The following is a 26536-nucleotide window of genomic DNA, read 5'->3' as shown; positions in this document are numbered from 1 at the left end:
TAGGCAGCTGTGGCCTTGCTGTGTTCAAAGAATGGCAAAGAAGCCTGGGCTGGGAGGGTCAGGGCAAATACAGGAAATGAGGTAGGAAGAAGCAGATTTTCTTCCATCCTGACTTTTTTTTTTTTTTTTTTTTTTGAGTGTTTTGTTTATTTCAATAGGTTTTTTGGGAACAGGTAGTACTGACTTATATTTTTAAAGAATGACTCTAGCAACAGGATGGAGAACAGGCTATATCAAAGCAAGAGATGAAGCAAGAAGGCTAATAAGGAGTCCATTTAAAAACCAGGAATAGATTATGGTGCTTTGGACTAGGGTACAATCTGGAAAGAGGAGAGAGCTAGTCACATCTGGGATGTAATGTCAAGGTAGAACCCTGCTGATAATTACAATGTGAGATGCAAAAGGAAGATCCCACATGACTGAAAACGGGATCCAAAAGATAAAGAGTCAAAGCAAGAATTTGTATTTGAGATATGGCAACTGTGTGATGGCCTATGGCATCCAAGGAAATGTTAGAAGTCTAGAGAAGTTTCAAAGCTAGAGATAAAAGTTTGGGAATTGCCAACTTATTAATAATATTCAAAGCCTTGAGACTGGCTGAGATTATCAAGAAGGTGAGTATACACAGAAAGGGAAATGGTCCAGACCACATTCCTGGGGAAAGCCACCACTTAGAGGGTGACCAGCAGAGGAAGATCCACACGGGATACAGGAGTAATCACCGGGGTGGGAGACAATCCAAGAAGTCTGTGGTGCCAGGGAAGGCAAATGAAGAAAGCATCTCCAAGGGTCCGAGTAAGAGACTGACTGTCCCTCTGGCTTGGCATTGGGAGGGCACGGGTGACCTTGACAAAAGTTGTTTCTGAGGAATGACACAGACAAAGGCCAGGTTGGAGTGGTTCAAAAAAAGATTAGAACAGAAGACACAGCAAACAAAAAAATTCTTACCAGAAATTTGGCTAAAAGGAGAACAGAGAAAATAGGGTGCAGCTGGAGAGAGACACAGGGTCAACAGTAGGGTCTTAAAATAGAATATAGAAAATAGAACCTGCTTGGAAGTTAATGTGTCAGATCTCATCAAGAGGGGCAATCAATGAGGTAGGAAAGACAGAAGCAGCTGTGGGAGACTATCCTGGGAGACATGGTATTATACAAGGGCTGCATGCATAGACTCGGAAGCCGCACAAATTTATCATGACTGTGTGATTTTGCACATGTTGCTGAATTTTGCTGTGCCTCAACCTCCTCATCTGTAAAACTGACATTATTCCTACCTCACAAGGCTGTTGTAAGGATTTCATTAGTTAATTTGTAAGGTACTTAAAAATAAGCCTGGCACATAGTGGACAGATTGGCTTCTTCATAATGACTAAAAGAAGACAGGATCCAGTGCACAGGCCTGTTTGGATACATCCTTCCCTGTAACGGTATGAAAAAGGAAAGGCAGAGAAACAGGCACAGTGCAGGAAGATTATTCTCAGTCAAATAAAAAAACTGGGCCGGGCGCGGTGGCTCACGCCTGTAATCCCAGCACTTTGGGAGGCCGAGACAGGCGGATCACGAGGTTAGGAGATCGAGACCATCCTGGCTAACATGGTGAAACCCCGTCTCTACTAAAAATAAAAAAAAGTAGCCGGGTGAGGTGGCGGGCACCTGTAGTCCCAGCTGCCTTGGAGGCTGAGGCAGGAGAATGGCGTGAACCTGGGAGGCGGAGCTTGCAGTGAGCCAAGATCACGCCACTGCACTCCAGCCTGGGAGACAGAGTAAGACTCCATCTCAAAAAAAAAAAAAACTGGAAAGGAAAAGAGAAATGTTGGTGGTTTGAGGCGAGAAGAAAAAGTGTGAAATAGTCGTGGGCGAGTAAATTCTCAGAGAAATGGGGCAGGACTGCCAGGCAGCTCTCAAGGCCCACTTCAGATGTGACATCATATATCTAAAGTGAGACCTGTTAAGATGGTTGTGAGTTTTTCTCAAGCCACATTCAGCTGCTTGGGTACAGGCATGGGTGGAGAGGTGAGTAGGCACAGAGATTTCACCAGCAGCAAGTTTTACCAGAAGAGTTCAACTGAGAGTGTGAGGGATAGAGAGAGGGTAAGAAAGGGTATTGATTGTGTGTGAAGGAGTCATTATAAAGGTGGACCAGGGACTCTAATTAAAGAGAAATTGAAAAGGAGGCTGGATAGAGGAAAAATGATGGAAATTTAGATTATGAGGAAAACTATCAGGAACCATTAAAACTATCTGAGGACTCCCATGTCTTTATTTTAGATTCTTGACAGGTTTTCTCTCCTACTCTTGGGGCTGGATCCGGAAGAAATGGCACCCCTTCCTTCTCCTGGAGTGCCCCTGCCTGTACCCCCAAGACCAAGACCACAGCTTCACAATGTAGCAGGGACTCCTGGCCATCCCTCAAAAGTGACTGTTTCTGTGCTAGAAAATGGAAAAACAGCAAGGGCCAGAAGTGAACCAGAGTGCAGAGTGAGGCAGAACCAGTGAGTCAGAGTGATGATGTGGGGCCTCCATGGCAAGGCAGAAAGAAAAACAAGCAGACAGATATCCAGAGGAAAAGCCAAAGAAGTTGACCAGAAGGATTAAGCCGTGGGACACTAAGGCACATCACCTGCCACCTGTGTAGTGGGCACCTCATTGATGCAACCAGGGTGACCAAGTGTCTGCACACATTCTGTAGGGGTTGCCTGGTAAAGTATTTGCAAGAGAACACCACCTGCCCTGCATGTAGGACCGTGATGCATCACACCCACTCACTGCAGTACATCGGTGATGACGGCACCATACATGCGACTGTTCACAAATTGGTATCAGGTCTCCAAGCAGCAGAAATGAAAACAGAGAGAGAATTCTGTCACAAATTGGGCATGCAAGTGCCTGGACGGATCAAGGGGGAGAGTTGTTCCACAAAACAACACTTAGATTTCCATCAGAATGGTGAAACGAAAGCAGAAGACAGTTCAAACAAAGAGATCAAAACAGAGAAGAAGGAAAAGAACAATGATTTTCACAGAAGCAATGAGCAGGAAAGCAACAGCAGCAAGCTGTGGGGATTGAAAAGGAAATGCATCTGCTGCACAGCCCAAGCAATGGTCTGACAGCTAAAGAAGTTCACTGCCAAAATCTTAACCTTTTGTCCTTCAATGAGGTAACAGTCAATCCGTAAATAGAAACTCTAGCAAGTCATTTCGTAGGTAAAAATGACACTTTTAAAATTCTTTGCGTTTTTTCTTTTTATATACAACTTTGTTTGGAGATTTTAACCAGAAAAAAATCTCAATTTGTTTTGCCTGCCCTGCCAGGTAGTATGATAGGAAACAGCAGTGAGGACGTGAAAAGCCCAGAGACCATGGACATGAATAACCCACCATTAATAGAAGAGAAAGTGGTGGAGAGGGTGTGGAGAGGAGGGTAGGTGATGAAATTGTTTTAAAATATGCTAAAGATATTCCTCACAAAAAAGAATTCTGTTCTTTAATTTCACAAATGGATGGGTATGTAGGTGGGTTGAAGGAGGGATGGGTAAATGAATGGGAGAGAGAGAGAGAGAGAGAAATGCTTCCAAGTTGTGGTAAATGCTGAGAATAAAATGAAACCTGGTGGCGTGCTGGGCTGGGTGGTGGAAGGGCGGCATGAGCACATGAGCTCAAAATCACTGGGAGCTCACCTCAAGGTGGTGATGTTTTGTGTGAAGATGTAAATTCTCAGCGGGAGACCAGCTCTGCACAGGTAAGAGAAGGCAGTGGAGGGCCTTAGGTAGGGATACATGGTTTGGGGTAGGGTTTTAAAATATTCCTCAGGCTGTGTGGAAAATGGGTTATGGGGTAGAGAAAGGAAAGCAAGAGAGGTTGATGGCAGGAGTCCCAGGAAAGAAGAACCACGGTGGTGCAGTGAAGGTGGAAAAGTGGACAGATTTGAGATGTGTTTTGGAGACAGCAGTGGGTGGAACGGTGGCCCCAAAGAGATAAACCCACATCTGGGCCCCTAGAACCTGCAAATGTGACCTCGTTTGGTAAAAGAATCTTTGCAAGTACAAGTAAGTTAAAGATTTGGGAATGAAATAGTCTTGGATTATCTTGGTGGACCTTAAGTACAATGACAAAAAGTCCTTATAAGAGTAAGGCGGAGGTCAGGCACTGTGGCTCACACCTGTAATCCCAGCACTTTGGGAGGCCAAGGCAGGTGGATCACCTGAGGTCAGGAGCTCAAGACCAGACTGACCAATGTGGAGAAACCTTGTCTCTACTAAAAATACAAAATTAGCTAGGCGTGGTGATGCATGCCTGCAATCCCAGCTACACGAGAGGCTGACACAGGAGAATTGCTTAAACCTGGGAGGTGCAGGTTGCAGTGAGCTGTGATCGCACCATTGCACTCCAGCCTGGGCAACAAGATTAAAACTCTACCTCAAAAAAAAAGTAAGGCAGAGAAAGACTTGAGATACAGACACAGAGACAAAGAGAAAGTTATGTGGAGAGGGAGGCAGACACTGGAGTGATACAGCCACAAGCTGAGGAATACTTGAGCCACTAGAAGCTGGAAGAGGCAGGAAGGATCCTCTCTGCTATGGTCTGCATGCATCCTCCAAAATTCAAGTTTGTAAATTAATAGATTGGTGCCCTTATAAAAAGGGCTATGGGAGTGGGCTCATGCTCTTCTGCTCTTCCACCACATGAGGATGCAGCAAGAAGACCCCTGCCAGATGCTGGCACCTTGGTCTTGGACTTATCCTCCAGAACTATGAGGAAATAAATTTCTATTATTCATAAAACCAAGCCCCCGTCCCCCTCCCTGCCAAAAAAAAAAAAAAAAACCCCTATTTAAAGACTTTGTGGCCCTTCCTCCTATAGACAGCAACTGTCTAAAAAGATCACTATTTTTTTTTTTTTTTTTTTGAGATGGAGTCTTGCTCTGTCACCCAACCTGGAGTGCAGTAATGTGCACATGGCTCACTACAGCCTCAGCCTCCTGGGTTCAAGTGATCCTCCCAAAGTGCTGGATTACAGCTGTGAGCCACTGTGTCTGACCCCATTTATTTATTTTTGAAGCATTATAAAATTAATGTTAGTGTCCTTTGCTCCCCACAAACCTAAGAGGTTTGTATTGATAAAACAATTGTGACTATACAATCCTGATCTCCTAGGATCACTGTTCTCTGACCACTACCATCCACCAAAGACAACTTCTACTTGGTCCTCAACACCTTCAGCCAATCTCTTCTCTTTAAAGTATAGAATTATAAAAAATGAAAGGCACCTCAAAAGTCACTTTACTCCAACCTATTATCTACCCCAAAGAGAGGGTTGCAAGTAAGCAAGCCTAGCCCAACAAGAAGGCAGGTACCTTTATAATGTGACTTGGAGGATGCTGCTAGGGTCAACATGTCTCAAACTCTCCCACACTCATTCACATTGGCAGACTTCCTTCTCCTTCTCTCTGCCCTGAAATGTCCAACATGAGATGCCTTCCTCTGTGTCAGACAATAAAACCGAGGAGTACTCTCTCTAGAAGCTTCTTATTGAGTCGTATACAATTTGTATTATGGGAAAGTAAGGAAGTCCCTGATTTACATGTGGGATATAACAGGAAAGTTTTCTCCTTGTACTACCAGCTTCACCCTTCAGCACAAAGCAACTTATAAGATTTACTATTTGTCCTTTTAATATGTACAAAGTCATAGAGCTAGCCTGAGAAGACAGCCATAGAAAAAGAAAGTTTTGGTAACTGTGTGGAGAAGATAGAAGGAAGTCAACCTTATTAGAATGAGGTTTCTCTTTTAGTCTACCTTATTCTCTCATAATCTTTTTCTGCCAGAAAATGTTCTTTTTAGGAGCCTACAATTATTTTATAGCTATTAAACATCTTCAGTTGTATGTCACCTGTACCCTGCTTCAATTACCAATAGAACCTGACTACTATTACAGATCAGTAACAAAAAGGTATTATCACCTTTCTTCAAATTAGCAAACTAATGTATGTTATAGTAACTTGAACCAGAAAGGTAGAAAACTATCCAATAAAGGAAAGATGGTCTTGTCCCCTGTTGTATCATCAGTGACTAGTAAGTACTTGACAATCAATAGCGCTCAATAAGTATTTTCTGAATGAATGAATGAATGAATGAATGAATGAATACATGAAAAAGTGCATAAACAATGAGATAGATGCAGTTTTTTAAACGCAGATCTAAGGAATCACAGAGTAACACTTAATAAACAATCAGTAACACATTCCTCTGAATACTCTTGCAACCACAAAGGCAACATAGAAGACCAACAGGTGTAAAACAAACCAGAGTTCATCTTCCATTCATAAAAACTGAAGAGAAAGTCATCTGTATTTCAGCCAGTCTTTCAATTAGTTACACCCAAGATAAATAATGACGTCATGAACATCTCTGGACACAACGAACAATGACATGCCATAAACGTTCAGCAAATAAAACTATGCCAAAAATAACAGGATCCCTGCCTGGCCCAAGAACTAAAATTAAAGAACTCAATCAAATAACACTACCAAGTTATACTTAAAGGTTAGAGGGTAATGCCTGAGTTTTGCAATTTTGTTTAAATAAACCCCAAATTTTATTTTCATTCATCTGAACTCCAAATAAGCATGAGGTCAAGGTAAAAGACACATACACACAATTATTCCAAATAAAAATAGCATAGAGAAAGAAAACTGAACCTCCAAAAAGAAACAATTGGGCTAGATATAGTGGCTCACGCCTGTAATCCCAACACTTTGGGAGGCCAAGGCGGGTGGATCACGACGAGTTCAGGAGATTGAGACCATCCTGGCCGACATGGTAAAACCCCATCTCTGCTAACACTACGAAAATTAGCCGGGCATGGCGGTGCATGCCTGTAGTCCCAGCCGCTTGAGAAGCTAAGGCAGGAGAATTGCTTGAACCTGGGACTTGCAGTGAGCCAAGATCAAGCCACTGCACTCAAGCCTGGGCGACAGAGTAAGACTCCATGTCAAAAAAAAAAAAAAAAAAAAGAAAGAAAGAAAAGAAAAAGAAAGAAAGAAAGAAGAAAGAAAGAAAGAATTAATCTTGGTTTACTATGCATAGCAGATATATGTCCTATGTCAATAACCAGTGATAATGCTCAAAGACGTAAAGTTATATTTGTTCTGACACTCTCTAAAAACATTGCAATCCAGGAAAGGAAGGTTCAGAGAGTTCAGCCTGAAAAGTTCCTTCTAGTCAAGTTACCTAGAATTGGAAAGTTCATCCTCGTAACTGACACTTCTTTTTCACAAGTTGCTGTGGCACTGATTATGTCATAACACCAAACACTAACAGCAACCCTAGCAGCAAAGGGGCAGGAAGAATGGTTTCTAAGTAACCATCTCTCTTGACAGCCAAAATCCTCCCAACAAACTGCACTGTTCCCACTCCCAAACACATAATCCACATTATGAAAAATTCCCTTTTCACTCTTGTTGAACCAGCATCTCCTTAGAAGACGTGTCCCACTGAGTCCAGCATGCACAGACAGGAATGACGGGCTCCTTGCCATGGAGCTAATGGATTTTTCCATAGCATCCTTACCGAGATCAAGTCACTTGGGATTAATCTGTTGCTCCTGCTAGCATGTCCACCATCAAGAATTCCGACACTTAACAATAGTGAAAAACCTGGATGAGATGTCAGCCAAAACCCTAACTTAGGTGTTCGGACAGTAGATGGTTCAGCATGTAAGAGGGACTGGGACATAGTTCAATTTCTGACTGCTGTACTTGAGGTGAACTGAAACAGTTAAGAATAAAACTAAGAAACGTTAAACAGAAACGTCAGAGAACAGTGCCACATGGCCAAGAGATGCTTAGTGATATTAAACAGTGCATCCACAGCTCAAATAGAGAAATGTCTTGTTGCAAGTGGCAGGCAGACAAAATGTGTCTACACGGTACCCTCTCTAAGCCAACTTTATCTGTCTGGCAGATCTCTGACAATTTCTTAACAGCTGTTCAAAGCTCACGACAATACTTTGTACTTACATGGGGCTTTCCTTCCAAGAGACTCAAACAGTTTTTCAGGCTTTATTCTCCAAACTTACATTCTTAGCTAATAGGGAACAAGGTTTATAAGTTTTGTTTTACTTACAGGCTACTTGGTCAGTGAAAAAAAAACTATGTTGGATACTCAAATATCACAGCAGAGGCTTAAATGAGCTTGTGCAAACCTAGAATTTTTGCCTCTCTAGATCAGACCGTTTTCTTTATTCATTGCAAATATTTCCATCTAGGGTTACCAAAATCGAGAGTTTTCACTTTGTTCAGGACCAGAGTCATGGGTTAACTCTCAACAAAAGCAATAAACTATATGGGAGAAATTTTGCCCTATGACCCTGAGTAATTTGAGTAACCTGACTCTGCTACAAACATGTGTTGTTTAATAGGCAGTTCCCCCCAAAGGTGCTCCGTTTCTCTAACTGCATTTTTATCACAGCTTTGATTTTTTCAGACCTCCAGAAGATACAGAAGTAGCTAGCACTTCCAGGCTGTTACTAACGCATCAAAGATAGAAAAAGTCTTGGTTTAGAATGTGTCATCCCAACAATGACGGCAGGAAGAACCAGAGCAGGAACACCTGTTCCCTAACATCTGCTGTCTGTTCTTGACTTTCAAGGAGAATAGGGTCTCACCTGTATTTTCTGCCTTTTTGGAATCACAATGATTAGTTTGAATCATCATCTTTTGTCTACTTATTCATGAGTTTTACACATCAAATTTCTCTTTTAGTGACTTTCTCTTCCCTTTACTAAGTTTAAAATTAAATCTAAGGTAAACAAATTAGAGGCCAGGTGCAGAGGCTCACGGCTATAATCCCAGCACTTTGGGAGGCCAAGGCAAGTGAATCACGAGGTCAGGAGATCAAGACCATCCTGGCTAATGTGGTGAAAAACTGCCTCTACTAAAAATACAAAATTTAGACGGGCGTGGTGGTGCACACCCTTAGTCCCAGCTACTTGGAAGACTGATGCAGGAGAATCGCTTGAACCCGGGAGGCGGAGGTTGCAGTGAGCTGAGATCACGCCACTGCACTCCAGCCTGGGCGACAGAGCGAGACTCTGTCTCAAAAAAAAAAAAAAAAAAAAAAATTAGCCCACGTGAAAAAGAAGAAGCATGCCATGAAAAGAAACAGGGTAGTTTTACTAGGCATGGGCTGAGTGCATATTAGTCTTTCTCCCACTTCTATGAAGGGAATGGCTCTGACACATCCCAGTGGTATCTTTCTCAATGAAGAAACACTTGTAGGCATACGTTCTCCTGGGAATTCTTACGCCAATAATAATCAAAAGTCATTGTTTCCACCTGTAAAGTGACTGAAGCCCTAGAAATGACACTGCTTTTATTTCCAGATTTTTTTTTTAACTTGGGCATCCAATTGGGTGCAAAACTTAAAAGCCAGAAAGAAAATATTAAACGTGTCTTGAGGATGTGCAGCAACTCTCCAGTAGATGGCTCTCCAGGATCATAAGGTTCTAAGGGATACTAGAATTTTCTGAAATAACTACCACAAAATCCGGCTACTCACAATGTTAAGCTGACTTAGAATGTATAGAATTTCATTACATTTCTAAAATGGAAATATTCCTGCCAAGTACTTTTACATTTTTGTCATGTAATATGAGATATATATTAGACTATATACATATACTATATTTATCTTATTAAGCTTCATAGTGAAATGAACCCCAGAGAACTCACTGTTCAATTTAAGAACTAGTATGTTATTAAAACTGTTGCACCTATCTGCATATTCCTCTTATCTTAACATCCTTCTTCCCCTTAAAGCCATACGAAGTTACTGAACGCTATATTTAGGGACTTTCTTTCCATTCAATATTATGGTTTTAAGTTTCACACATCTTGTTGTACAAAACACTGGTTTATTAATTTTCACTGATATTGGTGTTCATTATGCATGTATGTCACAATTTATCCCCATGTCAAGGAACATTTCGGGTATTTGCTTATTGCTAATTTTTTTGCTGTTATGAATAGTGCTGCTTGAACACTCATATATGATCTCTAGCATATTTGTTCAAGGGTTTCACTAGGGTACATTCCTAAAAGTGGAATTGCTAGGTTAAAAGGAATACAAGTGTTCAACATCCTAATGTCTAGATAAATGTCCCTAGCTCCAAATCCTCATCAACCTTTGGCATTGTCAAATATTTAATTTCTTTTCAATCCAGTGTGTATAAAATGATGTCACTCCAGATGTCATTTGCACTTCCTTGATGACTAATAAGGTTGTGTATCCATTCAGTATCTGTGTGAGATGTCTACTCATGTCTTTCGTTCATCTTTCTACTGGGCTGTCTGTCATTTTCCTGCTGATTCTTTTAGAGTTCTTTCTATCCTGGACATCAATCCTTTATCAGTTATATGGATTACAAATATCTTTCCTAATTTTAGAAGCTGTATTTTCACTTTCTTTCTAGCATCCTTTTATAAAAGGTTTTAGTTTTAATATCACTGAATTTATCAGGATTTTTACGGTTAGCAATTTTTCTGTCACATCTAAAAAATTTTGTGAGGTCAGAAAAATATTCTACAAGTTTAGTCAATTTAAGTTTTGCCGATTACATCTGTTTTTAAACCACGTAGAACTGATTTTTGTGTAGGATGTGACTTCCAATTCAATATAATTTTTTCTATATGGACAACCAATTGTCCCAGAACTTTGTTTGTTTTGAATGCTTTCCCCATCACTCTGCAGTGCAATTTCCATCACATGTCAAGGACCCTCTATAGCAGTGTGTTTCCATGACTATTCTGCTCCACTGGCCATTTTAACTATTCCTGTCCATGTCCCCACTGTCCAAATATGTAATGATACAGTAAGAGCTTTATAAGTCTTAATATCTGTTGGGGTATTTACAGACACCTTTCTTCAATTTCTTTTTATTCTTTAGGAGTACACTGGCTATTTCTTGGCCTTTTTCTCTTCCATATAAATGTTATCAAAAGTTTACTAAGTTGTTCTGAATTAATGCAATGTAAAAATAAAATAATGAAATCTTACTGTTATTACTTCATTCTATTTTATTTGGGTTTCTTCTACTTTGTTTTTATAGCTGTATTAGTCCATTCTCACACTGCTATGAAGATACTACCTGAGACTAGGTAATGCATAAACAAGGGAGATTTAATTGACTCACAGTACTGCATGGCTGAAGAGGCCTCAGGAAACTTACAGTGGTGGTGGAAGGGGAGCAGGCACCTTCTTCACAAGGTGGCAGGAGACACAGCAAGCATGACTGAGTGTGAAGGAGGAACTTGTCAAACACATATAAAACCATCAGATCTCGTGAGAACTCACTATCACAAAAACAGCATGGGAAAACCACTCTCATGATCCAATCACTTCCCACTAAGTCCCCACCTCAACACATGGGGGATTACAATTCAAGATGAGATTTGGGTGGGGACACAGAGCCAAACCATATCAATAGCTTAAGGTGGAAGTTACTTAGCTCATTCATTTTCAGCCTTTCCTCTTTTCTAATAGAAGCTTTTGGGTCTTATTTTTTAAATTGATAATTGTACATATTTATCTTGTCCAACATGATGTTTTGAAGTATATATGTATTGTGGAATGACTAAATCTAACATATGCATTACCTCACAAAGTTATTTTTTGTGGTGAGAACACTTAACATCCACTTTCAGCATTTCTTAAGAATATATTGTTATTAACTATAGTCACCATGTTATACAAAAACAGAAACTTTTTTATTTTTTAAAGTGAACAAACTCACTGAGGAAGCTTTCTAAAGGTTAAAAATGTCCCATTATATAAACCTTCATCTTCACCCCACAAGTCTGATATATTTTCTCTGAGTCAGTTCCAAATATTTTGATTTTCTATTATAATTTCTTCTTTGATCCACGAGTTATTTAGAAGTGGCTTTTTTTCATTTTCAAAAGTATGGGGCAATTTGCTTTTTTCATTATTAATATCTAACCTAATTACACAACCATCAGAGAATACAGCCTGCATGATACCAATTCCTTAATATTTGTTGAGATTTTTATTTTTATTTATTTTTTATTTATTTTTGAGATGGAGTCCTCTCTGTCACCTAGGCTGGAGTGCAATGATGCCAACTCAGCTCACTGCAACCTCCACCTCCTGGGTTCAAGTGATTCTCCTGCCTCAGCCTCTCAAGTAGTTGGAATTACAGGTGCACACCCACCACGCTCAGCTCATTTTTTGTATTACAGGTGCACACTGCCATGTCCAGCTAATTTTTAGTAGAGACAGGGTTTTACCATGTGGGCCAAGCTGCTCTCGAGCTCCTGACCTCAGATGATCCAACCGCCTTGGGTCCCAAAGTGCTAGGATTACAGGCATGAGCCATTGCGCCCAGTCAGGATTTTTTTAGTGGACTGGTTTATGGCCAATTTTTATAAATATTTCATGGGTGATTGAAGATAACATATTTGCTAACAGTTGGGGACAGTATTTGATATATGTCAAGGAATGCTTTTGTCTCAAATTTTATTTTGTTTGAAGATTTTACCAAATTGAATACAATATATAAGAAGGATAATCTATAATAATATAAAGCTGTTTTAGTATTCAAAAACCAATGAGTATAACTCAATATAGTAATAGCCTAAAAAAGAAAACCATATCATCATCTTAAAAGGTACAGAAACATCAATGCAGAAAAAGCATTTGATAAAAATCCAACATCCACACAATGTCCAAAAACAAACAAACAAAAAAAACAAAATCTAAGCACTCAGCAAACTAAGAAGGGGCAACTTGGTTGTGTTAAGTTTGGGCTGTCATAACAAAATGCCAGAAACTAGGTGGCTTAAACAAAAGAAATTTATGTTCTCACAGTTCTGGAGGTTAGAAGTCCAAGATTGAGGCACCAGCCAGGTGGGTTTCTGGTAAGGCCTCTCTTCCTGGCTTACAGATGGCCGCCTTCTTGCTATGTCCTTACATGGCATTTCCTCTCTTGTAGAGACTCTAGTGTCTCTTCTTCTGTTTTTTTTTGTTTTGTTTTGTTTTGTTTTAATTTCATTAGAGATGGTCTCACTCTGTCACTCAGGCTGAAGTGCAGTCACACAATCACACAATCAGTTCACTGCAGTCTTGAACTCCTGGGCTCAAGCGATCCTCCTATCTCAGCCTCCCAAGTAGCTAGGACTACATGTGCATGTCACTATCCCAGCTAATTTATTTCATTTTTTGTAGGGATTAGGGTCTCTATTGTGACCAGGCTGGTCTCAAACTCCTGGTCTCAAGCAATCCTTCTGCCTTCGCCCCCTTAAAGTTCTGGAATTAAAGGCATGAGCTACCCCTCCCAGCCCACTTTCTCTTTTTATGAGGACACCAGTCCTATTGGATTTGGCCCCACTCTTATGACCTCATATAACTTAACTACCCCGTTACAGACCCTATCTCCAAATACAATCACATTGGTGATTAAGTCTTCAACACATAAATTTTCTCTACGGACACAATTTAGTCCATAACACTGATAAAATGTGTCAACAAGAAACCTCCGGCTAACATCATAATTAGCCCACTTGTATTTATTGTCATTATTGATGTATTTGTGTTTGTTACTGTATTTTTTCCGCTTTTTCTGTGCTTAATTTTTCCTTTTTTTTTTTTTTTTTGGCTTTTTTTTCTTACTCTGTTTTCCCCCACTACTGGTTTATAAATTATACATTCCACTGCCTACTGTATTTTTTCAGTTGTTACTCTTAAATTTTACCATGCTTATTTAAGTAACCAAAGACTGAAGTTAATCACTATTTTATCACTCAATAAAAAGGGCTTTAGAGCCCTTTAATCCTGACTATATCTTCCCAATTTAAGTACTGTCATCCACTATTTTAGCTCTGTCTTCTCTTCTTACTCCATAAATTAGAAATTATATTCTATACAGAGTGCTTATGATTTATGTACATATTTATCAATTTATTTGCTCACTATTTCTTCTTGCATCTCAGTCCTCTTTCTAGAATTATCTTTCTTCTTCCTTAAATGCAATGCCTTCATAAGTTCCTTTTCTAAAACCTGTTGCCAGTATTTTTGCCTTTGTTCTTTTAAAGTAGAGGCAGATCTTTCTAGGTTATTCGTTAATTTCTCTTATCTCATTAAAGAGATTCTCCTGTTTTCTGGTTTGCATTTCCACCATTGCTGCTAAGTCTGCTCTCAGTCTACATTTTGTTCCTTTGTAGGTAATCTGCCTTTTTCCTCTGGCTTTTTTCCTTTAAATCTGGATCTTCAGATTCCTCTCTTCGTCTTCATTATTCTTTCATTTCATTACAATATATCTTGTTGAGCATTTTTAACTTTTTTTATTGATGTAGAAGATACAAACAAAAAGTTGACAAACCGTAAGTGTACAACTTAATAAACTATTACATCGTGAACCTGCATATTCACCACCCAGATTCATTTTTTAAAAAGCAACATTCTATTGTACCAGAAGCCGCCTTCATACCACCATTATTACCCCAAATGTAAGCACTATTCTGACTTCTAACACCATGCATTAGGTTTGCTGGCTTTTGAAATTTCTATAAATGGAATTACATTGTATGCATTTCTTAGTATCTGATCAACCCCCATATTGCTGCATGTGGCAATCATCCATTCATATTAAGCACCATGTAGCTTTCCATTGTATTAACATAGCACAACTTATTTGTCTATTCTACTGGTGATGGTTAGAATCTAGGTTATTTCAAGGTTTTTGCTTTTTCAAATAATCAGTGTTGCTGTTAACACTCCTGTACATCTTTTGGTGTGCTTGTGTTTGCATTTTTGATGGTTTATTTATCTTGTGTGATACATGTTGTGTTTCCTATATCCATGGATACATGTCTTGTCACAGTTTGGAAAACATTTTCAGCCATTACCACTATGAACCCTATCCCTCTATGAATTCCATATCTCTTTCATTCTCTCTATTTTCTCCTGCCGGAAATCTGATTAGGTAAGTGAGAAGTTTTCACTCTACCCTCCATAAAGCTTAGCTTTTCTTTCATGTTCTCTCACTTGTCTCTTTGTGCTACACTCTCTATAATGTATTCAAATTGATCTTCCAGTTCATTAATTTTCTCTTTTGGAATATTTAACCTGTCATTGAGGCTTTTTTCCCAAAACATTATATTTCTAAATGTTCTATTTGCTTATTTTAAAAAATCTGCTGGGTCATTTTTGATAGCATTTTATTACCTGCTCATTTTTGTGATTTTTTTTATTTCCTTAAAGCTTTTATAAATGGTTATTTCATATCTATGTCTGCATAGTTTTAGTATCTAAGGTCCTGAGTAAAGAGTAAGCCAATCTTACTTGTCTTTGTCTTTTCTGGTGACTCTCAGTCATGGTGGTTCGTTTCCTCGGTAATTTGTTGACGTTTTATTACAACACATTTATTTTATTGCTCACATTGGCTTGGTTCTAATCTGTGGGAAACCTGTGGGACTCCATTGGACATGATTTTTTTCAGACAGAATTTACATTTGCTTCTGTGGGAAGTCAGGGTGTGATACAAACCTGGAACTACTTTATTTTATTCCCCTTACACAAGCTTAATGTAGAAATGTCAGTCCAGGTTCCTCATCTTACTACTGGCTCAGGTGTAGACACCTAGTACAACAATGATATTACTGTTTGTCCCAGAGCACCCTTACCTCTTCCTTGAAGTTAATTCCTTGGGTTTCAGCCCATATTTGGAATACACCAAGCTAGAAAGTGCAATCCTTGCAGATTTTTCTGACTACTTGTAATCCCATTAATTTATTAAGGCATATGTTTTATCCAAGATCTAGTCATTTTGCTATGTCAAAACTCATTCGTTTTCTGTCAGAATCTGAAATCCAAATAACGTACTTTTCAAAGGCATCCATATTCAAAATCATCCATTTTATCTACATTGTAAATAGGCCCAACGAGCTGAGTAAGAGCTTTTATTTGCTTTTCAAACTCCATTTTTAAATTCTCCAATTTCAAATACTCATAAGAGAATCTGTAATCTGGGTATATTTTAAAATTAGATAAAATCTCAAATGTTATTATTAAATATTACCTTCTAATAGAGAACCGAGAAATAAAGCTGCACACCTACAACCATCTGATCTTCAATAAAGTCAACAATAACAAGCAATGGAGAAAGGACTCCCTATTCAATAAATGATGCTGGGGTAGCTGGCTAGCCAAATGCAGAAGATTGAAACCGGTCCCCTAACTTTCACCGTGTACAAAAATTAACTCAAGATGGATTAAAAACTTAAATGTAAGACATAAAACTATAAAAATTCTAGAAGAAAATCTAGAAAATACCATTCTGGACATTGGCCTTGGCAAAGAATTTATGACTAAACCCTCAAAAGTATTTGCAACAAAAGTAAAAATTGACAAGTGGGACCTAATTAAACTTAAGAGCTTTTGCACAGCAAAAGAAACTATCAAGGGGGTAAACAGACAACCAATAAAATGGGAGAAAATATTCACAAACTATCCATTCAACAAATGTTTAATATCCAGAATCTATGAGAAATTTAAACAATTCAACAAGCAAAAAACAAACAACCCCATTAAAAATGCGCAAAGGACGAGAACAAACACTTCTCAAAAGAAGACATGAAGAAATGCTCAACATCACTAATCATTAGAGCAATGCAAATCAAAACCACAATGAGATGCCAACTCACACCAGTCAGAATGGTTATTAGAAGTCAAAACATAACAGATGCTGGTGAGGTTATGGAGAAAAGGGAATGTTTGTACACTGTGGATGGGAATGCAAATTAATTCAGCCCCTGTGGAAAGCAGTTTGGAGATTTCTCAAAGAACTTAAAACAGAACTACCATTTGATTCAGCAATCCCATTTCTGGGTATACATCTAAAAGAAAACAAATAATTCTACCAAAAAAACATGCACTCATATGTCCATAGTGGCACTATTCAAAATAGCAAAGGCATGTAATCAACCAAGATGCCCAACAATGGTAGACTAACGAAAATGTGATACATATACACCATGGAATACTATGCAGCCATAAAAAATCATTTCCTATGCCACAATATGGATGTACCTAGAGGCCATCAAACTAAGTAAATTAAGACAGGAACAGAAAAACAAGTATCACATGTTCTCACTTATAAGTGGGAGCTAACATTGAGTAAATATGAACTCAAAGAATGGAACAACAGACACTGGGGCCTACTTGAGGGTGGAGGGTGGAAGGAGGAAGAGGAGTGAAAAACAAACTATCGAGTACTATGCTCACTACCTGAGTGATGGGATCATTCGTATACCAAACCCCAGTGACACACAATTTACTCATATAACAAACCTGTACATGTACCCCCAAACCTAAAAGTTGGAAGAAAAAAATAGACATTACCTTAAACATGTCTGTTAATTTATTCAGTTATCCCCTTGGTAAATGCCTCATCACCATGACTTTTTAAACTACATTATTAATCTATACAAATTTCTTGAAAATTTTTACTAAATTTCAAATTTTCTATTCACTGTGTAATAGTAAATATAATAATTTAAAATTTCCTCCATTGTAGCCTTAACAATATTCAAAAGGTACATTCATGAGAAAATAAAAAGGCTCGAGACAAGATAGTCCACTTCAAACACCAGTGGCATAATGTTTTGGATTCAATTTCCATTTCAGACAGCTGTTTAAATATTTTCTTGACTGGGGTGAAAGAGCTCACACTTGTAATTTCAACACTTTGGGAGGCCAAGGCAGGCAGACTTCTTAAGCGCAGGAGTTTGAGACGAGCCTGGGCAGCATGGTGAAACCCTGTCTCTACAAAAAACACAAAAATTGGCTGGGTGGAGTGCTGCACATCTCTAGTCCCAGATACTCAGGTGGCTGAAGTGGGAGGATTGTCTGAGCCTGGGAGGCCAAGGTTGCAGTGAGCTGTGATTGCGCAACTGTACTTCAGCCTAAATAACAGAGCGAGACCCTGTCTCAACAATCAACAAATAAATAAATAATTAAATAATTTTCTTATTTCATTTAATATTACTTTTTCTAAATTTGACGATTCTGCTCTTGATAATAGCATTGCCTATATCTGGTTAACAAGCTGAAGATACCAGTTAACTTAAGTACCTTCGCATTTACTACTCTCAACAACGCCTTTTCAGCCATGAGCCCATATAATTGGTATGTTATCCATTATCTTCTATATATCCTGCCCCATAGTTATACTGGTAGAGCCCTATAGCAATAATTACAAGTCCTAGAGTTCGATACTTGCTCCTTTATTTTAGAGACAGGGTTTCGCTCTGTCATCCAGGCTGGAGTACAGTAACACAACCATAGCTCGCTGCAGTCTTGAACTCCCAGGCTCAAGAGACCCTCCTGCCTCCGCTTCTCGAGTAGCTGAGATTACAGGCATGAGCCACTGTGCCTGGCTTAACATCTGCTCATTAAATAACCCGCTTTTGATTCAGATGACAGCTTCATATATTTCCCTCTAGAAAACGAGACTACAGAAATCTTATTCTATTTCTCAAGTATGCTATAAAGAGAAACACAAAGCTATACTAATATTATATCTATAAATTCTGAGCCATCTGGAATAATATCTTTCTCTTCAGCAATTTAGTCATCTTAAAGGACTACTTGCTTTAAGCAAACATATACAAAACTTGCATATAAAAATCCACATACACTCAAAATATAAATTCTAGGTTGGTTAGGTTATTGACTACACAAAAATATGTATGAAAGTAGATTTCCCCTTCAAAATGTAAAACATGACTCAACCTATCTAAAATGAGGTTTACATAATAATTTGTGGAAATATGCATTTGTCTTATCATATTTGCATGCATTTAGCTCCTTGAAGGCAGAGATTTTACCTTAATCCATCTTTATGCCTCACTTCCCAGGATCAAGCATTGTGCCTCACACAGAATAAGCACTCAGTATACGTTGATTGAATGGAAATAAACTGAACAACACTTTATCTTCCTCTTCAAAATAAATATTTAAATGCCTTTATAGAACTCCAATCCAATTTTCATTAAGTTATGTCACGTATATGTTTCAAATGAGTATAACTTTTTTTTTTTAAGAGACTCGGTCTCACCCTATCACCCAAGCTGGAGTGCAGTGGTGTGATCACAGTTCACTTCAGCCTCGAACTCCTGGACACAAGCAATCCTCCTACCTCAGCCTCTTGAACAGCTGGGACTATAGGTACATGCCACCACACCCAGCTAATTAAAAAAAAAAAAAAAATTATACAGGTGGAGTCTCACTATGTTGCCCAGACTAGTGTCAAACTCCTGGCCTCAAGCGATCCTCCTGCCTCGGCCTCCCAAAGTGCTGGGAGAGAGCTTTTTTCTACTCACTTATTCTACTCATCAGTGTGGGCTGGGTGGTCCAGAAGGCTTCATAGAGGAGAAAAGGTTTGAGCTGAATTGTTTCTGTTTCTTTCCTGGCCTCTTAACTTCATAGCTCCCCGGTTGTGGAGCAGAGAAGCTCTGAGTATTACTTGCTAGAGAATGTGACAGAATGATCTTTTAATCATATGGGTATATTTCTTGTGTGCCGAGAACAGTGCTATACTGCCTGGAAATGAATCATACCTTTAACTGGGATGGAATTTTATCTGAAGAGTGGCATGTACATGGTATTAATCATGACAATTGTAGGACTGTCATTGCCTAGGAATTAAACGTGTGTCCTTCAACCTGTAAACAGAACAGACAATCTGTATGCAGGGGGTAGGGCTCACTACTACTTGGTGGTGAGCCCTAGGAGAAATTTATATCTTGGTCTTGGCTCTTCTATGTGGGGGCAGGGGTGGGGAGTAGAAAATGAGAAGTTTACCCTTTACATAAGGAAAAAAAAAATAGGCAAGCACTGAGATGCCAGAAAGTCTGGCAAAGTGCTTGAAATATTGTTCCAGTGCTTTGGGACTAGAATATAAAACATTCAGACAGAGCACGGAATGGGTCAGGGCCCATAAGCCCTAGAAACTCATTAGCGAAGATCAGATAGAAATTTGTACCTGGCGAATCTAATTCATTTTCTGTTTCTTTCACTTTCTCAGTTTATTTGCTTTGTGTTCCCTTAGGTTTGAGCCAGGTCTTTAAAAATTTTCTACTAATTTCAGTTGAAACAAGTGAAAGGATGTATATCTCTTCCTGAGCCAGAGTTTTAATAGAAAACAGGATTCCTCAGAGAGCATGTGAAGCAGACACCTTGAAAAAATCCAGAGGGAGCAGCCAGGCTCCAGCCCACCTGAAGAATCTCCTTCTCCTGCTAAAACGTTGCAGATTCTTTATGCTGTTTTAATAGAAGAAGAAATTTCTGTAGCCTATTGTGTCTGGAGATAAGCAATGTAGAAGGAGGCAGAACGGCTGGAGAAGAAAAGACCCTGGTAAATGAGGGCAAAATCAATGTAAATCTTTCAGGAACAATCTAATGCTTCCAAGTGTGATAGTTTTTAAATCTTGTAAGGCCATTTAAATTGGTGTATTACATTTTTCTTCTAATGTTTTCCCTCAGGGGTATACATTCATTTAAATGTTAAGAGGTAGTCCAATGGCAAAACTTCACGGCTATGAATACAGCTTGATAAAGCGCAGTCGATGCCATCCACACATTATTCTATACATTTTTAAGGTTTGTAATGGTTTGTCCTCCAATGCAATAAAATTCTCATGTTTACACCAATCAAAGAATATTTACATATGTCTATCCTCATACTGAAACATCATGCCTTTGAAAATGCCTTAACTTTCTGCAAACATCTAAAATATCTTTGAAATTTCTACCACTCACATCTAGTTCCAAGCTACGGGTCTGCCTCAGCATCTGCACAAAAGCCACCACACATGGAAAGCCCTGCTTGGACCACTGCCCACAGGGATTCTCAACCCTGGAGTCTGTGCCCAGATTAAACAGTCAGAACAAATCCTTTTGCCAGGAATCTGAACATCACCCTCAAAAGAGACATGTATCTCTTTCTATAGAAATACCTAGTTTACTGTAAACTAGATATTTATTAGCCTGAGGCTGAGCACCTGATTGCCTCTTCTTCATGGAAAAGCAGCTGCTCCAGTTGTTAAAAGCTATTCTTAAGAAATAATTCATCTAACCAGTGAGCTATGACTTGGTTGACTGCGTGGCTATAAAATAATTTATTGCTAGTGTGGTGTATATGGTATCTATTCACCACTCTTTAGAATTTTTTCCATATTGTTAGGTTTGTTCCCACTCATTTTTCTACAATTGTCAATAAAATTATACAGTCATACATCACTTAACAATGGGGATACATTCTGAGAAATGTGTCATTAGGTGATTTCATCATGATGCAAACATCGTAGAGTGTACATACACAAATCTAGAAAGTGTAGCCCACTACACACGTAGGCTATAAGGTATAGCCTATTGCTCCTAGGCTCCAAACCTGTAGAGCATGTTACTGTACTGAATACTGTACGCAACTGTAACACAATGGTATTTGTGTATCTAAACATAGAAAAGGTACAGTAAAAGTACAATATTATAATCATATGGGACCAGTGTCATATATGAGGTGTGTTGTTGACCAAAACTTTATCATACAGCACATTACTATACATATATACACAAATCTATAACACAAACACTCCCCCACGCCACACACACACACACACACACACACACACACACACAAAGACACACAGGGATATACACCAATCCAGCATTTTTCTAGGATGGAACTAAAGTCTCTCCTGACTCATAGAGTCCTTTTTCTCTCCTGACTCTTAGAGTCCTCTTTTGGTGGTCCTTTCTGCCTTCTGTCAATGAACAGAGTCAAACTCTGTAAAATATTTGAAGAGATATATTCTGAGCCAAACATGAGTAACCATGGCACATGACACATCCCTCAGGAGGTCCTGAGAACATGTGCCCAGGGTGGTCAGGAAGACCTGGAATTGATAGAAAGGGAATGTTCAGGTTAAGATAAAGTTGTGGAGACCAAAGTTCTTTTGAAGTCTTATAGTGGCTGCCCTTAGAAACAATAGGTGACAAATGTTTCCTATTCAGATTTTAGTTAATCTCTTTAGGATTGGGAGGGTCTGGAAGAAAAAGATCTAGCTCTGTTAATGGAGATTCTTTACAGAAGCACATTTTCCCCCACAAAGGACAGCTTTGCAGGGCCGTTTCAAGATATGGCAAAGAAACACGTTTTGGGGTAAAATATTTTTGTTTTCTTCCTTGTCTTCCTTGTCCTTCCTCTGTTATGCCAGAGTCAGGTTGGAAAGTAAGTCACGATATATAGGATTAAATAAAACCCATCTGATGAGAATTTATGATTTGTAGGCCAAGACTATTCCTTAGATAGGAATTTGGGCAAGATTAAAAAATCAGAGTTTAGTCCTCACTTCTATGTTGCATTTCTGTTTTGTATGTATCTGTCTTACCTCTTCTACTAGCACTTGCGCTCCCTTAAGAGCAAGATCCACCCACAATTATTCTTGGTATCATCTGAATAGCCAAATAAATACTTGTTAAATGCACACATAAATGAAAGAAAAAATAAAACCACTGAATATGTAGAAAGCTAAATCCTTTATCATTATGAGCCATTCTGTATAATTTTATGACTGCCTAAGGTAAACTTACTAAGCAGTGCTGGACTGGCAAAAAAAGGCACACATGCATGCACACACACACACACACACACACACACACACAAAACAGATGAGGGGAACCAACTCTACAAAGTTTACTTAATTGCAATTATACCAATAAATGAATTCCCTGCGGCAAGAAAGCATACCAGAAAAATGAGAGTAAATGTCAGGTATCTTTCTTCAACAGCAGAATTTGTGAACACAGCTTTATGGCAATACCTCACAATATTGATTTTAAATATTTTTGAAATACCACGGGCTATGTGAGCATTATTCGCAAACGTGATGCCCATTCTGAGTGCTAAGTAATGGATGTACTAACCCACAGAGTATGCAGGTACTTAGGAATAGAGCTCTGTCATAAATGCCAAAGAAAGCACAATGATTTCAGGACAAGACAACAAAATGACTTACCAGAAGAGGCAACTGATAACTGAAATCACCAGCAATTCTGTGTTTCATAATCTGTCATGTAAGACACTTAAAATGACACAAAAATAAAAACAAGAAAAGGAAACTTCATCCTTCCCCAACATATTTGACAATAAGTATTAGATGTTTCATGTGATCATGTTAATAGTTATAAAATTATTTTTTATTTAATTCCCATTCAACAGAACAGGCATCTGGGGGAGAAAGAGCCAGCACTGAGTTCACCATTAAAATCAAATGAAGGGCATATTCCATGGAATACTCTTTTCCATGTCATCCCCACTGTGTATCAGTTAAGTGGCTCTGTCATTGAGGCAAAATTAAATCAGAATCCAAAGCATTTCCAAGAACAAAAGCCAATACTCGTGCCCATTCTTAACACAGACTGAACATTCATAATCTCGCACTACAGAATCACAAGTAGCAGGAGACAGTTCAAACCTATCACACTCTTCTTGATCTTTAACATCATATACCACACAGCAGCAACCAAAGGAAAAACCAAACTTGGTTTTATAAATATGGCCTCCTGACGGGATTTTGAATACTCTTTATCATTCATCCATTCTAGCTGCCTTCTAAGTTGAGAATTGAGAATTTTCCCATGAGAATTGAGAAATAATAAGAAAAGAGTCTGAAAATGAGTAATTATGAGGAAGGCAAAACAATTGATTTTGTGAATTAAAGTGCAGGTAAAAAGCAGACACTTCTCCCATAAAAGTTACATGAGCTCTTAAGTATCCTTAGTGGATCTTTAAAGAAAAATATCTTGGGCTACCCTCTTTGGGTCCCCTCCCTTTGTATGGGAGCTGTCTTCACTCTATTAAATCTTGCAACTGCACTCTTCTGGTCCGTGTTTGTTATGGCTCGAGCTGAGCTTTCGCTCGCCGTCCACCACTGCTGTTTGCCGCCGTTGCAGACCCAACTCTGACTTCCATCCCTCTGGATCCAGCAGGGTGTCCGCTGTGCTCCTGATCCAGCGAGGTGCCCATTGCTGCTCCCGATCGGGCTAAAGGCTTGCCATTGTTCCTGCACGGCTAAGTGCCCAGGTTCGTCTTAATCGAGCTAAACACTAGTTACTGGGTTCCATGGTTCTCTTACATGACCCACGGCTTCTAATAGAGCTATAACACTCACCGCATGGCCCAATATTCCATTCCTTGGAACCCGTGAGGCCAAGAACCCCAGGTCAGAGAACACGAGGCTTGTCACCATCTTGGAAGCGGCCCGCCACCATCTTGGGAGCTCTGGGAGCAAGGACCCCCTGGTAACATTTTGGCGACCACAAAGGGACCTCCAAAGCAGTGAGTAATATTGGACCACTTTCACTTGGTATTCTGTCCTATCCTTCCGTAGAACTGGAGGAAAATACCAGCCACCTGTTGGCCAGTTAAAAACGATTAGCAAGGCTGCTGGACTTAAGACACAGGTGTGAGGCTCTCTGGGGAAGGGCTTTCTAACAACCCCTAACCCTTCTGTGTTGGGGATGTTGGTCTGCCTGGAGCCAGCTTCCACTTTCAGTTTTCCTGGGGAAGCTGAGGGCTGACTAGAGACAGAAAGCTGTCATCCCGAACTCCCTCCGGCATCAGCCGGTTGAGATCATGGCGCAGCCAGAAGTCTCTACTCAACAGTCGCCCGTGCGTGCACCCCTACCTTTCCTTCTGACCCATACCTCCTGGGTCCCGACCACGACTTTCTTGAAAGTGTAGCCCCAAAATTCTCCTTACCTCTGAATCTACTTCCTCTGATCCCTGCCTCCTAGGTGCTAACAGTTCAGACTTTCATTTCCCCTAGCAAGCTGTATCTCCAAAGGGATCTAGGGAAGCTCTACGCTGCATCCTTAGGCATCTAGGCTATAAACCCGGGGAGTCTCGTCCCTGGTGTCCCTCCCAATTTAGGCATACAGCTCTCGACATGGGCAGTTATGTGGGACCCATTCCCTACCTCCCTTGCCAGGGCCCCAAGTTTGTAAATGGCTGAGAGAGAGAGATGGAGGAAAGAGAGAGATATATATAGAAGAGAGAGAGAGACACACAAAGGAGAGAGAGAGACGAGAGAGAGAGAGATGGAGGAGAGAGAGAGACAAAGGAGAGGGAGAGAGACAGGAGAGAGAGACAGAAGAGAGATGGAGGAGAGAGAGAGAGACGGAGGAGAGAGAGAGAAAGAGGGAGTCAAAGAGAAAAAGAGAAAGATAGAAATAGTAAAAAAAACCAAAACAGTGTGCCCTATTCCTTTAAAAGCCAGGGTAAATTTAAAACCTATAATTGATAATTGAAGGTCTTCTCCATGACCCTATAACACTCCAATATCACTTTGTTGTCAGTGTAAATAAGGGCGTAGTCCAAAAGCACTGAGGCCACTGACAACCAGTAGCCTTCCTATCAAAAATCCTTAACCCAGGAAGCCGCGGGTGGCCCAAATGCATTCAGTCTGTAGTGGCAACTGCTTTGCTAACAGAAGAAAGTAGAAAATCAGCCTTTAGAGGAAACCTCATTGTGAGCACACCTCACCAGTTCAGAACTAAGTCAAAAAAGCAAAAAGGTAGCTTACTAACTCAAAAAATCTTAAAGTATGGGGCTATTCTGTTAGAAAAAGGTAATTTAACACCAACCACTGATAATTTCCTCAAACCAGCAGATTTCCTAATAGGGGATTTAAATCTTAGTTACTATACAAAGGTCTGACCAGACCTAGGAGGAACTCCCTTCAGGACAGGACGATAGATGGTTCCTCCCAGGTGATTGAGGGAAAAACCAAAATGGATATTCAGTAATTGATACGGAGACTCTTGTGGAAGCAGAGTTAGAAAAATTGCCTAATTGGTCTCCTCAAACGTGCGAGCTGTTTGCACTCAGTCAAGCCTTAAAGTACTTACAGAATCAAAAAAGATTATCTCACTATCTCATTCCTGACTCAAAAAGTTACCTACACCCTCTGTGAAATGAATTTGCATAAGAACTGTTGTCTACAGGAATGCATCTTGATGGGGCAGCTAGGTTGTTATGAAATATTCAGGAACCCAGCCCAGCTCTAGGACTCACCCCTGAGTAGGAAGGCAATGTTGGGCATGCTGATAAAGGACCACTAGAATCCAGCAGCCCAGACCCCTTTCTTTGTGGTCAAGAAGGTGGGAAAAGGGGTGCAGGACTGCTATATCGCTACACTGGTGAGCGTAACAAATCCGATAAGCAGAGGTCCATGGGTGGTTACGCACCCTGGAAAGGAATAAGCATTAGGACCATAGAGGACGCTATAGGACTAATGCTCATCGCAAAATGCCCTGGGTTGCTGGCATCCCTATGTTCTTTTTTCAGATTGGAAACATTCCCCCCAAGGCAAAAATGCCCCTAAGATGTATTCTGGAGAATTAGGACCAATTTGACCCTCAGACACTAAGAAAAAAATGGCTTATATTCTTCTGCAGTAC

General features: G+C 39.7%; 1 protein-coding gene across 1 annotated transcript in view; it reads right to left on the bottom strand.

The window, feature by feature from the left end:
* Positions 1-26536, bottom strand: part of LOC105546400 (chromosome unknown open reading frame, human C14orf37) — a 339900-nt gene that overhangs the window by 109207 nt on the left and 204157 nt on the right. The gene's annotated exons all lie outside the window — the stretch shown is intronic.

This window comes from Mandrillus leucophaeus, unplaced genomic scaffold, assembly GCF_000951045.1.
Source record: "Mandrillus leucophaeus isolate KB7577 unplaced genomic scaffold, Mleu.le_1.0 Scaffold359, whole genome shotgun sequence".
Classification (NCBI taxonomy): Eukaryota; Metazoa; Chordata; class Mammalia; order Primates; family Cercopithecidae; genus Mandrillus; species Mandrillus leucophaeus.
The sequence above is the reverse complement of the archived record's forward strand: the minus strand, read 5'-3'. Positions and strand labels throughout refer to the sequence as shown.